A 16,335-nucleotide genomic window follows, 5' to 3' on the forward strand; every position below is an offset into this window, starting at 1 on the left:
GCTTTAAATTCACAGGAAGAGGAAGCACTTATTCAAGTGCTAAGGACACACAAGACAGCTCTTGGGTGGTCCATAGGTGACCTTAAGGGCATAAGCCCAGCTAGATGCATGCACAAAATCCTACTGGAGGATAATGCCAAACCAGTGGTTCAACCACAGAGGCGGCTAAATCCAGCCATGAAGGAAGTGGTGCAGAAAGAGGTCACCAAATTACTAGAGGCTGGGATTATTTATCCCATTTCTGATAGCCCCTGGGTGAGCCCTGTTCAAGTCGTCCCAAAAAAGGGAGGCATGACAGTGATTCATAATGAAAAAAATGAACTGGTTCCTACAAGAACAGTTACAGGGTGGCGCATGTGTATTGACTACAGAAGGCTCAATACAGCCACCAGAAAGGATCATTTTCCTTTACCATTCATAGACCAGATGCTAGAGAGACTAGCAGGTCATGATTATTACTGCTTTTTGGATGGCTACTCAGGCTATAACCAGATTGCAGTAGATCCCAGGATCAAGAGAAAACAGCATTCACATGTCCATCTGGAGTGTTTGCTTATAGAAGGATGCCCTTTGGGCTATGCAATGCACCTGCAACCTTCCAGAGATGCATGCTCTCTATTTTCTCTGATATGGTGGAAAAATTTCTGGAAGTCTTCATGGATGACTTCTCAGTATATGGAGACTCATTCAGCTCCTGTCTTGATCACCTGAAACTTGTTCTGAAAAGATGCTAAGAAACCAACCTAGTTTTAAACTGGGAAAAGTGTCACTTCATGGTGACTGAAGGAATTGTTCTTGGGCATAAAATCTCAAACAAGGGAATAGAGGTGGATAAGCAAAAATAGAGGTAATTGAAAAATTACCACCACCTGCCAATGTTAAGGCAATCAGAAGCTTTCTGGGCATGCAGGATTCTATAGGAGGTTTATAAAGGATTTTTCAAAAATCGCAAAACCTCTAAGCAATCTGCTAGCTGCTAACACGCCATTTGTGTTTGACACAGCATGCCTGCAGGCGTTTGAAACGCTGAAAGCTAAGCTGGTCACAGCACTAGTCATTTCTGCACCAGACTGGACATTGCCATTTGAGTTAATGTGTGATGCCAGTGATCATGCCATTGGTGCAGTATTGGGACAGAGGCATGACAAGCTTCTGCATGTCATTTATTATGCCAGTCGCGTTCTAAATGATGCCAGAAAAATTACACAACCACGGAAAAAGAACTACTTGCAGTGGTTTACGCCATTGACAAGTTCAGATCATACTTAGTAGGATCAAAAGTGATTGTGTATACTGACCATGCTGCTCTTAAATATCTACTCACAAAGCAGGATTCAAAACCCAGGCTCATCAGATGGGTATTGCTTCTGCAAGAGTTTGATATAGAAATAAGAGACAGAAAAGGGACAGAGAACCAAGTGGCTGATCATCTGTCCCGGATATGCCAGTGAAAGGGACGTCCCTCCCCTTTCTTGAGATCTCTGAGACGTTCCCTGATGAGCATCTATTTGCCATTCAGGAAGCACCATGGTTTGCCGATATTGCAAACTATAAAGCTGCAAGGTTCATACCCAAGGAGTACAATAGAATACAAAAGAAGAAATTAGTTATTGATGCAAAGTACTACTTGTGGGATGAACCCTATCTCTTTAAGAGATGTGCAGACGGAATTATCCGTAGGTGTGTCCCCAAGAGGAAGCACAGAGAATCCTATGGCATTGCCACGGATCTCAATATGGAGGCCATTTCGGAGGTGAACGAACAGCCACCAAGGTCCTCCAATGTGGCTTCTATTGGCCCACACTCTATAAAGATTCCCGAGAGTTTGTACGTAATTGTGACAGTTGCCAAAGAGCTGGTAACCTGCCTCATGGTTACGCATGCCTCAACAAGGGATCTTGGAAATAGAGTTGTTTGATGTATGGGGAATTGACTTCATGGGACCTTCCCACCATCATACTCAAACACTTATATTCTGGTGGCAGTGACTATGTATCAAAATGGGTTGAGGCTATTGCCACACCACAATGATACTAAAAGTGCTGAAGTTCCTCCAGAAACATATTTCAGCAGGTTGGTGTCCCTAGAGTACTAATCAGTGATGGGGGCACTCACTTCTGCAATAAACAGCTTTACTCTGCCATGGTTCGGTATGGAATTCGCCACAAGGTGGCCACTCCATATCATCCACAAACCAATGGGCAGCTGAAGTCTCTAATCGAGAATTAAAGAGAATCCTGGAACGGACAGTAAATACCCGTAGAAAGGATTGGGCACGGAGCTTGGATGATGCACTGTGGGCTTACAGAACAGCATTCAAGACCCCTATAGGGACCTCTCCATACCAACTGGTGTATGGTAAGGCATGTCACCTGCCCGTGGAACTGGAACATAAGGCCTACTGGGCAACCAGATTCCTAAACTTTGATGCCAAATTAGCTGGAGAAAAACGATTGCTCCAGCTAAATGAGCTAGAGGAATTCAGATTCACAGCTTTCGAAAATGCCAAGCTTTATAAAGAAAAATAAAAAAATGGCATGACAGAAAGCTGTCATCTAGAATCTTTGAACCAGGACAAAAAGTCCTGTTGTTTAACTCTAGACTCAGGCTATTCCCCGGGAAACTGAAATCCCGGTGGAGGGGACCATACGTGATTACAAGTGTGTCACCATATGGTTATGTGGAGCTTCAAGATATTGATTCTGATAAGAAGTTCATTGTCAATGGACAGAGAATCAAGCATTATCTTGAAGGCAACACTGAGCAAGAATGCTCAAGGCTGAAGCTAGATTAAAAGCTCAGCAAGGTCCAGCTAAAGACAATAAAGAAGCGCTTGCTGGGAGGCAATGATGCCAAGGCATCTTAGGCTAGTTTCACTAGCCTTTTTCTTTTATTTTTAGTTGTTTTATGCATTTTCTTGAGCCTTAAGTAATCATTTGGGCCAAATAGTCATGCTTGTCTTAAATCATTCAAACATGAAGATTTTTATGCAAATTCCATGAGTTTTTAGTTATATTCCTTGAATGCTATGAATGGAAGAATTCTCATGAATTTTAGCAAGACTTTGATGCAACTGTTTGGATGATTTCAGGAAGAAGAGGCTAGGCAAGGAAGCAACAAAATCAATAAAGGAAGCTTGAATATCACATGTGGAGTTTAAGTTCCAGTTTAAGCCTAAACTGGAGCTTAAACGCCAAAAATCATGAAGGATAAGAAATGCTGGAAATGAAGTTTAACCACCAGTTTGACCTCAAACTGGAGGTTAAACGCCAGAATGATAATGCCACTCAGGAAGGAGTTCCACGTTTAACCTCCAGTTTGACCTCAAACTAGAGGTTAAACGCTAGAAGTGGGAATAGCACCAGGGAGCCATTTCCACGTTTAAGCTCCAGTTTGACCTCAAACTGGAGCTTAAACGTGTTCGACAGCCTTTCTCCTCCAGGGTTGCTCTCTCCATTTCCACGTTTAACCTCCAGTTTGACCTCAAACTGGAGGTTAAACGTGTTCGACACCTCCAGGGCTACCATTCTAAGCTTCCACGTTTAACCTCCAGTTTGACCTCAAACTGGAGGTTAAACGTGTTCGACCTCCAGGGCTGCCCTTCCTTTATCCACGTTTAAGCTTCAGTTTAACCTTAAACTGAAGCTTAAACGTGTTATATGGAACAGCTTGACCATGCCTTCTTCAAACATAAATAACTTGAGCTACAAAACTCCAAATGAGGTGATTCAAAATGCATTGGAAAGAAGACATCTAGAGCTTTCCAAGCATATATGGCATGCATGGTGGATACTAAAAATTGAGGGAGAAAACAGCCCTGTAATGTGCATAGAAGAGCATAGTACCAACATGCAATCAGGCCAGCTGACCTCTTCACCTTCCATGGAGTATAACTCGAGTTGTAGAGATCCAATTGAGGTGCTTCCAGTTGCGTTAGAAAGCTGACATCCATAGCTTTCCAACGAGGTATAATAGTCTATATTTGGCATCAAATTGGCAAGGTTGACAAGAGAACAAAGTGACGACTCAAGAAAGGGGGTGCAACATTTGAGTGTAGTTTAATGGATCATTATCCTTTTTGGATCAATTATGTCACTCAGCCCTTCAAGCAAGCAAGGCCCATCAACAACACCAAATCAAGGCCACAAGAATCATCTAGAATAGTTTATTTTCATTTGATTGTAATTTGCTTTGAATTTCATTTTCATTTTGTAATTTAGGGAGCCTATTTAAAGGCCTTAGTTTCTGCATTTAGAGAGGGGGGATTGAAGGGGAATCCAGCCCCTGATGGGGACCTTAAACTTTTAATTTCACTTTTAGCTAGTTTTCCTTTTCTTTGTAATTGAATTCAGAGCTATGATTCACTAAACCCCCTTTCATTGGGTTAGGGAGCTCTATTGTAATTCAATGAATCAATAATAGTTTATCTTCTTCTTCAATCTTTTCTCTTGAATTTTGTTAGAAAGCTTCTCGATCTAATTCCATTGAGTAGTTGTCTTGGGAAAGAAACTACCCATACTTGGAATCCTTCGGAGCCTTGGGAAAGGAATGGAGGATTCATGCTAGAGAAGCTTTCTCACAGTGAATTGGATTGGGGTTTGGATGGATATTGTGACATGTAATCCTACCAAATTGTGGTTCATGCAATTGTGTGGTATAATCAGTGATCAAGCATCATCTCTTCTTATGAACATTTAAACCAAGGGATTGGGAATTTGTTTGTTTTTAGAGAGAATTGGTGAGCCAAGGGATTGGGATCCAATCATATAAGATTGCCAAGCAAAATTCAATGAATGCATTGGTTGAGGAAGAGATATACATGTTTTGATTCAGAGATTTCAATATCTCCTAAACCTAATGAATCCCCCATTTCTGATTTCCACTTTCTCTTTACATTCTGCAACTCAATTCATGCAACACCCCCATTCCCTTTTAATTTCAGCAATTTAGTTTCTGCTCTTTAATTCATTGCAATTTAAGATTCCGCCATTTCAATTCCTTGTCATTTACTTTTCCCGCCAATTTTACATTCCGCAATACTCATCTCAATCTTGATTCAGCTCAACTAGAACACACTTCTAATCCGAATTGCTCACTCAACCAATCCTTGTGGGATTCGACCTCACTCTATTGTGAGTTTTTACTTGACGATAACCGGTGCACTTGCCGGAAGGAATTTTGCCGATCGTGCAATTTCCTAAATCGTAGCATAACTAGTTTATGCGCATCAAGTTTATGGCGCTGTTGCCGGGGATTGGTTTTCGATTGACAATTCTCCAATTGGAAGTTAACTAGATTGAGCAATTTTTCTTTTCTTTTGTTAATAGTTTTTGTTTCAGTTTATTACTGCTAATTTCTGCAAATTTTAATTTGTTTTCTTTGCTTATTCACTTGTTAGCATACTAACCACTAGCTGTTTGTAATATTGCCTCACTATGGAATTTCCACTATCTTTGGATGAGTATTGTTTGAGACTGAGCACATTGCAAAAAAGAAAGGAGTATCCATCATCTTTTGGTCAATCAAAATTCATGAGAAACTCTCCACCACCACAGAATGATTCATGTTATTATGCTCATGGTGGGTGGGAGTATCAGGAACAGGAAACGGGGTACTTCCCAGAGCCACAAAATGGTCCATGTTTTGGTGAATTTGATCACTACTCAAGTTGTGGCTGGGAAGATCAAAACCAAAGAGATTTCACTTATTCACACCCCATTCATCAAGCGCCATCACCTCTGAATTATCCAACCTCACCTCCTAGTTTTACATATCCAAATTCTTCATCACTTGAGCATTTCTCAGCACAAAATCCCTTCTCAAATTCATACAATTCATTCCACTACACACAAGAGTCATACCACTACCAACACTCCAACCAAAGACTCTATCAGCCCACACAAAACACATACTCCCAGCCACCATATCACAGCCAAGATAATCAACCTCATCAACCCAATCCGAACCAACAATTTCAAGATCAATTAAACAGGATAGAAGGAATGCTTGCAACTATGGGCAGAGATGTGGCCGATTTGAAAGGCTTTAAGGAAGAATTGATATCCAACTTACAAAATCAAGGTGCTGCCATTCAAAAGCTAGAAGCACAAATTGGATATCTATCAAAGCAAATCCCTACCCACAATTCTTCTAGTGATACCATGGCAAACCCAAGGGAGGAATCAGAAGAACAAGAAATGGAGAAAGTCAATCAAGGGAGATCACACTCCAATGAAACAGAGAGTTGCAAAGAGGAAGGGTTCATTGAACCACAAATTCAGGAAGTTTTTGATGAACAGGATACTCCAACTGTCCAACAACAACCAAGTTCTGAGATCAAGGATGTGAAGGCAGTAGAAACAACACCAAAATGAGGATTGTGACCGAGAAACAAAGGACCATATCCATGAAGAAGAGAAGGTCGAAGAACAATCCAACTCCTGAGCCAACAAGCAAGTTCACTCAAGCCAATCACAAGGGAAAGCTTGCTGGAAAGAAGCATTCACAACAAGGGGCACTAACTAGCTCCTTTATCCACTTGAAGTCATTCCTCTTAACAAACTGGAGGAAGAGGAAGAAAGTCAGGAACAGCATGTCAAGCTAATGACGTTAAAGAAGCGCTTGTTGGGAGGCAACCCAACCAAAGGTAGTTTTTCTTTTCTAGTTATTTCAATAAAAGAGTTAAGTAGATTTATCTGTATTGCAAGGAGCTAAGTTTGGTGTTGCACACCAAAACAATTCAAGGGTGAATGTGAGATTCTAAGTTTGGTGTTCCACCAAAAACTTCATTAAAAGCACATTTCTACCTCAGCATGACTAGTCACTAGCTCCAACCAATCAGGGAAACTACTTAAACAATAGTTTAATTTCTAGTTCATAGTTTCTTTTTCTAGTTCATAGTTATTTTCTTAATAAAAGCACATGAGGTTTTCTGCATATGATCCAAATTGCTGCATATGGCAAGGAACTAAGTTTGGTGTTCACACACCAATCTAAGTTCAGAGGCCTACAAACATCCATGCATACTAACCAATTCTCAAAGTGCTTGGGGAACAAGCAACTTCTAATAGCTTTGCAGGAAGACAATCAATCTCATGGAAGGAATATACATCATCATCAAAGAGAACACCAAGGCTAGGAAGGATGATGAACAACAAAGAAGATGATAAAAGGTTGTATTGTCACTTAATTGCTTGTACTTTGAATTGCTGACATTGGAAGTTTGCATGCACCCCTGCTTTAAGTTTGAGTCATTGCAGTTTTTGTTTGTCTGTTTGTTTAATTTCCAAATAAGTGATAGTCTAAGTGTTTGGATAAACTTCACTTGCTTAAATGTATGCTTGCCATGCTTGTTCTGTTTCCAAAAAAATAAAAGAAAAGTTTGAACAAAAGTAACTCAATTCCATTTAGTAAGAAATCAAATAAGATTAAGTGGTGGTATGCATGTTTGATTGAATAGTCAGCTCACTAAGAAATAAAGTTAGAATTGTCACTTTTAGTGGAAATTAGGATGCTGTCTATGGATCTTGATGAATAAATGTCTTTGGCCATGAAAAAGAAAGAAGAAGAAGAAGAAAAAGCCACTGAAAAAGGGCAACCAAAAAGCAAAAAAATTGAGAAAATAAGCTAGGCACCAATGGTTTGAACTTCTGAGACAAATGCCTGTGGTGTTTATGTATTAAGGATATGCTTGGATGAATAGGTTCTGAGGAGTGTTTCAACACTTGGTAACTTGGGTTAACTAACCCGGGATTATCAACCAAAAGTCCATTATCAAGAGCAACCTAAATACAAAACATTTAGTCACACAAAGAGGTGCTGGGCACCAATGTCTCAAGAAGAAATGTGAACTAAAATGCCTAAAGTGGATATGTGTAGTGCACTGATAAGAAAAAGAAAATGCCAAAGGCTTGTGCAACACATGACACTGAGCAACAAGGAGCAAATAAGCTCAAAGAAAAGAAAAAACAAAGAAAAGAAACTTGCCAAGGATATGTGAATAACAAGAGGCCATAGCAGTGTTTTAGTGGAAACATAAAAAGTGACATTCTTACCTAAGAAACAATAAAGTGATGCTGCAACAACTTTCTGCATGAACACCCCATTAATCAATGTCAATTACTTACTGATATGGCTAATGAATTTACTTTCTGTTTCATTCTTTCTTCTCAATAATTCAGAACTTGCTTGGGGACAAGCAAGGATTAAGTTTGGTGTTGTGATGCCAAGGCATCTTAGGCTAGTTTCACTAGCCTTTTTCTTTTATTTTTAGTTGTTTTATGCATTTTCTTGAGCCTTAAGTAATCATTTGGGCCAAATAGTCATGCTTGTCTTAAATCATTCAAACATGAAGATTTTTATGCAAATTCCATGAGTTTTTAGTTATATTCCTTGAATGCTATGAATGGAAGAATTCTCATGAATTTTAGCAAGACTTTGATGCAACTGTTTGGATGATTTCAGGGAAGAAGAGGCTAGGCAAGGAAGCAACAAAATCAATAAAGGAAGCTTGAATATCACATGTGGAGTTTAAGTTCCAGTTTAAGCCTAAACTGGAGCTTAAACGCCAAAAATCATGAAGGATAAGAAATGCTGGAAATGAAGTTTAACCACCAGTTTGACCTCAAACTGGAGGTTAAACGCCAGAATGGAAGGTCTCACCAAAGAAGCATTTCCACGTTTAACCTCCAGTTTGACCTCAAACTGGAGGTTAAACGCCAGAATGATAATGCCACTCAGGAAGGAGTTCCACGTTTAACCTCCAGTTTGACCTCAAACTGGAGGTTAAACGCTAGAAGTGGGAATAGCACCAGGGAGCCATTTCCACGTTTAAGCTCCAGTTTGACCTCAAACTAGAGCTTAAACGTGTTCGACAGCCTTTCTCCTCCAGGGTTGCTCTCTCCATTTCCACGTTTAACCTCCAGTTTGACCTCAAACTGGAGGTTAAACGTGTTCGACACCTCCAGGGCTACCATTCTAAGCTTCCACGTTTAACCTCCAGTTTGACCTCAAACTGGAGGTTAAACGTGTTCGACCTCCAGGGCTGCCCTTCCTTTATCCACGTTTAAGCTTCAGTTTAACCTTAAACTGAAGCTTAAACGTGTTATATGGAACAGCTTGACCATGCCTTCTTCAAACATAAATAACTTGAGCTACAAAACTCCAAATGAGGTGATTCAAAATGCATTGGAAAGAAGACATCTAGAGCTTTCCAAGAATATATGGCATGCATGGTGGATACTAAAAATTGAGGGAGAAAACAGCCCCGTAATGTGCATAGAAGAGCATAGTACCAACATGCAATCAGGCCAGCTGACCTCTTCACCTTCCATGGAGTATAACTCGAGTTGTAGAGATCCAATTGAGGTGCTTCCAGTTGCGTTAGAAAGCTGACATCCATAGCTTTCCAACGAGGTATAATAGTCTATATTTGGCATCAAATTGGCAAGGTTGACAAGAGAACAAAGTGACGACTCAAGAAAGGGGGTGCAACATTTGAGTGTAGTTTAATGGATCATTATCCTTTTTGGATCAATTATGTCACTCAGCCCTTCAAGCAAGCAAGGCCCATCAACAACACCAAATCAAGGCCACAAGAATCATCTAGAATAGTTTATTTTCATTTGATTGTAATTTGCTTTGAATTTCATTTTCATTTTGTAATTTAGGGAGCCTATTTAAAGGCCTTAGTTTCTGCATTTAGAGAGGGGGGGATTGAAGGGGAATCCAGCCCCTGATGGGGACCTTAAACTTTTAATTTCACTTTTAGCTAGTTTTCCTTTTCTTTGTAATTGAATTCAGAGCTATGATTCACTAAACCCCTTTCATTGGGTTAGGGAGCTCTATTGTAATTCAATGAATCAATAATAGTTTATCTTCTTCTTCAATCTTTTCTCTTGAATTTTGTTAGAAAGCTTCTCGATCTAATTCCATTGAGTAGTTGTCTTGGGAAAGAAACTACCCATACTTGGAATCCTTCGGAGCCTTGGGAAAGGAATGGAGGATTCATGCTAGAGAAGCTTTCTCACAGTGAATTGGATTGGGGTTTGGATGGATATTGTGACATGTAATCCTACCAAATTGTGGTTCATGCAATTGTGTGGTATAATCAGTGATCAAGCATCATCTCTTCTTATGAACATTTAAACCAAGGGATTGGGAATTTGTTTGTTTTTAGAGAGAATTGGTGAGCCAAGGGATTGGGATCCAATCATATAAGATTGCCAAGCAAAATTCAATGAATGCATTGGTTGAGGAAGAGATATACATGTTTTGATTCGGAGATTTCAATATCTCCTAAACCTAATGAATCCCCCATTTCTGATTTCCACTTTCTCTTTACATTCTGCAACTCAATTCATGCAACACCCCCATTCCCTTTTAATTTCAGCAATTTAGTTTCTGCTCTTTAATTCATTGCAATTTAAGATTCCGCCATTTCAATTCCTTGTCATTTACTTTTCCCGCCAATTTTACATTCCGCAATACTCATCTCAATCTTGATTCAGCTCAACTAGAACACACTTCTAATCCGAATTGCTCACTCAACCAATCCTTGTGGGATTCGACCTCACTCTATTGTGAGTTTTTACTTGACGATAACCGGTGCACTTGCCGGAAGGAATTTTGCCGATCGTGCAATTTCCTAAATCGTAGCATAACTAGTTTATGCGCATCAGGCAACCCAGCCATGGGGCAACAATTCTCTAAGCATTTTGCCCTATTTCTATCTTTATTTTTATATAGAGTTCATTGACAACAAGGTAAATAATCATTTACAGAAGACCTCGGCACACAAAACAGAGTAAAAGAGCTCAATGGCAAGAAAACGCCAGTAAAGGGGGCATTTTGGGCGTTCAGCGCCCAAAATGGGCATCCACTGGGCGCTGAACGCCAATAATGGCAGCATTTGGGCGTTCAACGCCAGAAATGGCCACCCACTGGGCATTGAACGCCAGGAATGGCAGCAACTGGGCGCTGAACGCCCAGGAGATCAGCATTTGGGCGCTGAACGCCCAAAACAGGCAGTGTTTGGGCGTTCAAACGCCAGGAGGACAGGGAGGAGCCAAATCCAGTAATCCCACACGTATTTCCATTCTAATTTATAATTTTATGATTCAATACATGATTTTATTTACATAAACATGTCAAGAACCCTGATTTCTAAAAATCCTACCCTCAAAATATCAAATGTATCTTAATTCATAAGCACACACCCTCTTTGCAAAATCAATCCAACTCTTTTCAAATCTTTTCCAAAAACAAATCTATCTTTTTCACCCTAAAATCTTTTCAATATCTTTTTCATATTATCTTTTTCAAAAACCCAGATTTATCTTTTTCAAAAATCTATCCTATCTTTTCAAAATCAAACTATATCTTCTATCTTATCTTTTTCACTCTAAAATCTTTTCAATATCTTTTTCATATTATCTTTTTCAAAAACCCAGATTTATCTTTTTCAAAAATCTATCCTATCTTTTCAAAATCAAACTATATCTTCTATCTTATCTTTTTCAACTCAATCTTTTTATCTTATCTCTTCCAATTTTTCGAAAATCCACCCCCCACCCCTTTAAATTGGGTTCGGCCTCCCCCCTCCTCCATCAACAAGTGCACCTCGATCTCCTTCTATCCCTCTCCTTTCTTTTCTTTTGCTTGAGGACAAGCAAACCTCTAAGTTTGGTGTGTTTATCCGAGATCACTAAGATCATGGCTCCCAAAGGAAAACAATCCACTCCAAGAGGCAAGAAAGAGAGCGTTCCAAAACCACTTTGGAATCAAGGGAAGTTCTTATCTAAAGAACATTCAGACCATTATCTTAAAGTAATGGGTTTGAGATCAATGATCCCGGAAGTGAGATTCGATCTGAAAGAAGATGAATATCCGGAGATCCAGGAGCAAATTCGAATCAGGAACTGGGAAGTCCTAGCTAATCCTGAAACGAAAGTGGGAAGGAACATGGTCCAGGAGTTCTATGCTAATATGTGGCAGACTGACAAGCAAAGACTATCTGGAACAGCCTGCTACGAATTTCGGACCATGGTCAGGGGAAAGATTGTTCATACCACCCCTGACAAGATCAGAGAGATATTAAAGCTACCGCAGCTAAAGGATGATCCAGATTCCTTCAACAGGAGGATGATGAGAGCAGACATTGGCCTGGATAAGATTCTAGAGGACATCTGTATCCCTGGAGCCAGGTGGACCACCAACACAAAGGGCGTCCCAAATCAACTCAAGAGGGAGGATCTCAAACCAGTTGCCAGAGGATGGCTGGACTTCATTGGGCGTTCTCTGTTGCCCACCAGCAACCGTTCTGAAGTCACAGTTAAGAGAGCAGTGATGATTCATTGCATCATGATGGGGAAGGAAGTGGAGGTTCATCAGCTGATTTCAATAGAGCTCTATAAGATTGCTAACAAAAATTCAAGAGAGGCCAGGTTGGCTTATCCAAGTGTAATTTCTCTGCTCTGCAAGGACGCTGGAGTCAAGATGGGAATAACTGAATATATCCTAATTGAAAAGTCAATCACCAAAGCATCAATGGAGAGACAACAAGCACAAGAGGAACATATCAAGAAGAGAGCACAGGAATTCCTCCCAGAGATTCCTCAAGCGGAATATTGGGAATATCTTGAGACGTCTGTCACCAAGATACAGGAAGCTATGGAGCAAATAATAAAACAACAGAAGAAACACAGTCAAATGCTGACCCATATGCTTAAAGAACAAGAGGAGCAGGGACGTGACTTAAGGGAACTGAAGCGCCAAAAGTCTTCTGTGATACCAAGCCTCCCAAGGATTAGAGGAACTCCCATACCCCCAGAATAAAGGTTGTTAATTTCCAATTTCTGCCTTAACTCTGTGACAGTGTCCTTATAAAAAGTTTACCTTAGAAGTCATATAATAGTAATTAGTATCTATTTGATTTTATCTCCAATTAAGCTATAGTTTATTTTTCTCATCATCATTAAACATGAATAAAATAGTAGATCTTTTGAATAAGAAGCAATAAAATTTCGAGTTTAATAAAAGAAATTCTAATTGGTTAAATGTGGTGGCAATGCTTTCTGTCTTCTGAATGAATGCTTGAACAGTGCACATGTCTTTTGAATTTGTTGTTTAAGACTGTTAAATATGTTGGCTCTTGAAAGAATGATGAACATGAGACATGTTATTGATAATCTGAAAATCATCAAAATGATTCTTGAAGCAAGAAAAAGCAGCAAAGAACAAAGCTTGCAGAAAAAAAAAAAAAAAAAGAGAAAAGCAAGCAGAAAAAGCCAAAAGCTCTTAAAACCAAAAGGCAAGGGCAAATAAAAAGGATCCCAAGGCTTTGAGCATCAGTGGATAGGAGGGCCTAAAGGACTAAAATCCTGGTCTAAGCGGCTAAACCAAGCTGTCCCTAACCATGTGCTTGTGGCGTGAAGGTGTCAAGTGAAAACTTGAGACTGAGCGGTTAAAGTCAAGGTCCAAAGCAAAAAGAAGAGTGTGCTTAAGAACTCTGGACACCTCTAATTGGGGACTTTAGCAAAGCTGAGTCACAATCTGAAAAGGTTCACCCAGTTATGTGTCTGTGGCATTTATGTATCCGGTAGTAATACTGGAAAACAAGGTGCTTAGGGCCACGGCCAAGACTCATAAAGAAGCTGTGTTCAAGAATCATCACACTGAACTAAGAGAATCAATAACACTATCTGAATTCTGAGTTCCTATAGATGCCAATCACTCTGAGCTTCAATGGATAAAGTGAGATGCCGAAACTGTTCAGAAGCAAAAAGCTACTAGTCCCGCTCATCTAATTAGGATCTGAGCTTCAATCAAAAACTCTGAGATATTATTGCTTCTCAACCTATTAGTCTTCTATTTTATTTGTCTAGTTGCTTGAGGACAAGCAACAGTTTAAGTTTGGTGTTGTGATGAGCGGATATTTTATACGCTTTTTGGGGATAATTTCATATAGTTTTGAGTATGTTCTAGTTAGTTTTTAGTTTATTTCTAGTAGTTTTTAGGAAAAATTCATATTTCTGGACTTTACTATGAGTTATGTGTTTTTCTGTAATTTCAGGTATTTTTCTGGCTGAAATTGAAGGAGCTGAGCAAAAATCTGATTTAGGCTGAAACAGGACTGCTGATGCTGTTGGATTCTGACCTCCCTGCACTCAAAGTGGATTTTCTGGAGCTACAGAACTCGAAATGGCATGCTTCCAATTGCGTTGGAAAGTAGATATCCAGGGCTTTCCAGAAATATATAATAGTCCATACTTTGCACAAGGATAGAGGACGTAAACTGGCGTTCAACGCCAGTCCTTTGCCCAATTCTGGCGTCCAGCGCCAGAAAAGGATCAAAAACTGGAGTTGAACGCCCAACTGGCACAAAAACTGGCGTTCAACTCCACAAATGGCCTCTGCACGTGAATTGCTTAAAGTCTCAGCCCCAGCACACACCAAGTGGGCCCCAGCACACCAAGTGGGCCCCAGAAGTGGATCTCTGCATCATCCATCATAGTCCACTCATATTTTGTAACCCTAGGCTACTGGTTTAGTATTTAAACAACTTTTAGAGACTTATTTTGTATCTCATGACATTTTAGATCAAAACTTTGTATTCTCTGACGGCATGAGTCTCTAAACCCCACTGTTGGGGGTGAGGAGCTCTGCTGTGTCTCGATGAATTAATGCAAGTATTTCTGTTTTCCATTCAAACATGCTTGTTCCTATCTAAGATGTTCATTCGCGCTTAACTGTGATGAAGGTGATGATCAGTGACATTCATCACCTTCCTCAACCATGAACGTGTGCCTGACAACCATCTCCGTTCTATATCCGATTGAATGAGTATCTCCGAGATCTCTTAATCAGAATCTCCATGGTATAAGCTAGAACTGATGGCGGCATTCATGAGAATCCGGAAAGTCTAAACCTTGTCTGTGGTATTCCGAGTAGGATTCAAGGATTGAATGACTGTGACGAGCTTCAAACTCCTGAAGGCTGGGCGTTAGTGACAGATGCAAAAGGATAGTAAATCCTATTCCAACCGGATCGAGAACCAACCGGTGATTAGCCGTGCTGTGACAGAGCGCGTGAGCGTAGTTTTCACTGGAAGGATGGAAGGTAGCCATTGACAACGGTGATCCACCAACACACAGCTTGCCATAGGAGGACGTGCGTGCGTGAATCAGAAGACAGAGGAAAGCAGAGATTCAGAAGACAAAGCATCTCCAAAACTCCAACATATTCTCCATTACTGCACAACAAGTAACCTTTAATTTATGCTCTCTTGGTTATTCATAATTCAACTGATAAACATAATTGACTTCCTGACTAAGATTTACAAGATAACCATAGATTGCTTCAAACTAACAATCTCCGTGGGATTCGACCCTTACTCACGTAAGGTATTACTTGGACGACCCAGTGCACTTGCTGGTTAGTGGTACGCGTTGTGAAAAGTGTGATTCACAATTCGTGCACCAGGGGTTTATCTTATGGAGTAAGTCCTCAAGGTTTGTGGATGGTAATAGATTAGCTAAGTTGGATCACCTATAAGGTATAAGGGCACTCATGTGTATTGAATTACATGCTTGAAGCACATTGATGAAGAGAATTTTTTATGGTTTAGAATTCACAATTGAAGTCTCGTTGCAAAGTATAGTTTCTAAACCAACAATAGTCCTCTCATGCAAAAATTTAGGTTGTCACAAGTACAAACCCCAATGAAAATTAAGCGAAGTATTTAAACTCCGGGTCGTCTCACGAAGAGTTGCAATGAAGTGATCAATTATTGGCTATGAAAATTCAAGGGGGGTTTGGTTGATATTGGCAAGAAATTAAATGACAAGAAAAATAAAGAGAGAAATTAAAGGAAGCAATTAATAAAAAGAGACATTCATGGAAAAGATTGAGATCATAGGCTTTCTATCCTAGTCATGCAATGATTAATTCATCTTATTTAGTCAACTCCAACAAATAGGGAGAATGTCAAATAAGACTAATTAATCATGTCACAAATATAAACAAGAATTTATCTCATTATGTCATCTCATGAGAGAAAGTCTAACAAGACTAGCTAATCTCAATCCAAAAGTCCTAACCAACTTACTAATGAAATTAGCAAAAGATTAGCGTCAATAGAAACAATATTAGCTAACAACTCTAGATCACCAACATAAGTTGGGTTTTCATGACTCAAGATTGCCCAATCGCTCTTTCCAAGCCAAGAATGCTCAAAATCTACTCTAACATTCTTCCAAGCATTTTATCAAACACTTGGAAGGCATACAAGAAAAGCATGGTAAATATGCAAGAAATAGTAAAATCTAACAACTATCA

This window comes from Arachis hypogaea, chromosome 16 (assembly GCF_003086295.3).
Source record: "Arachis hypogaea cultivar Tifrunner chromosome 16, arahy.Tifrunner.gnm2.J5K5, whole genome shotgun sequence".
Lineage (NCBI taxonomy): Eukaryota > Viridiplantae > Streptophyta > Magnoliopsida > Fabales > Fabaceae > Arachis > Arachis hypogaea.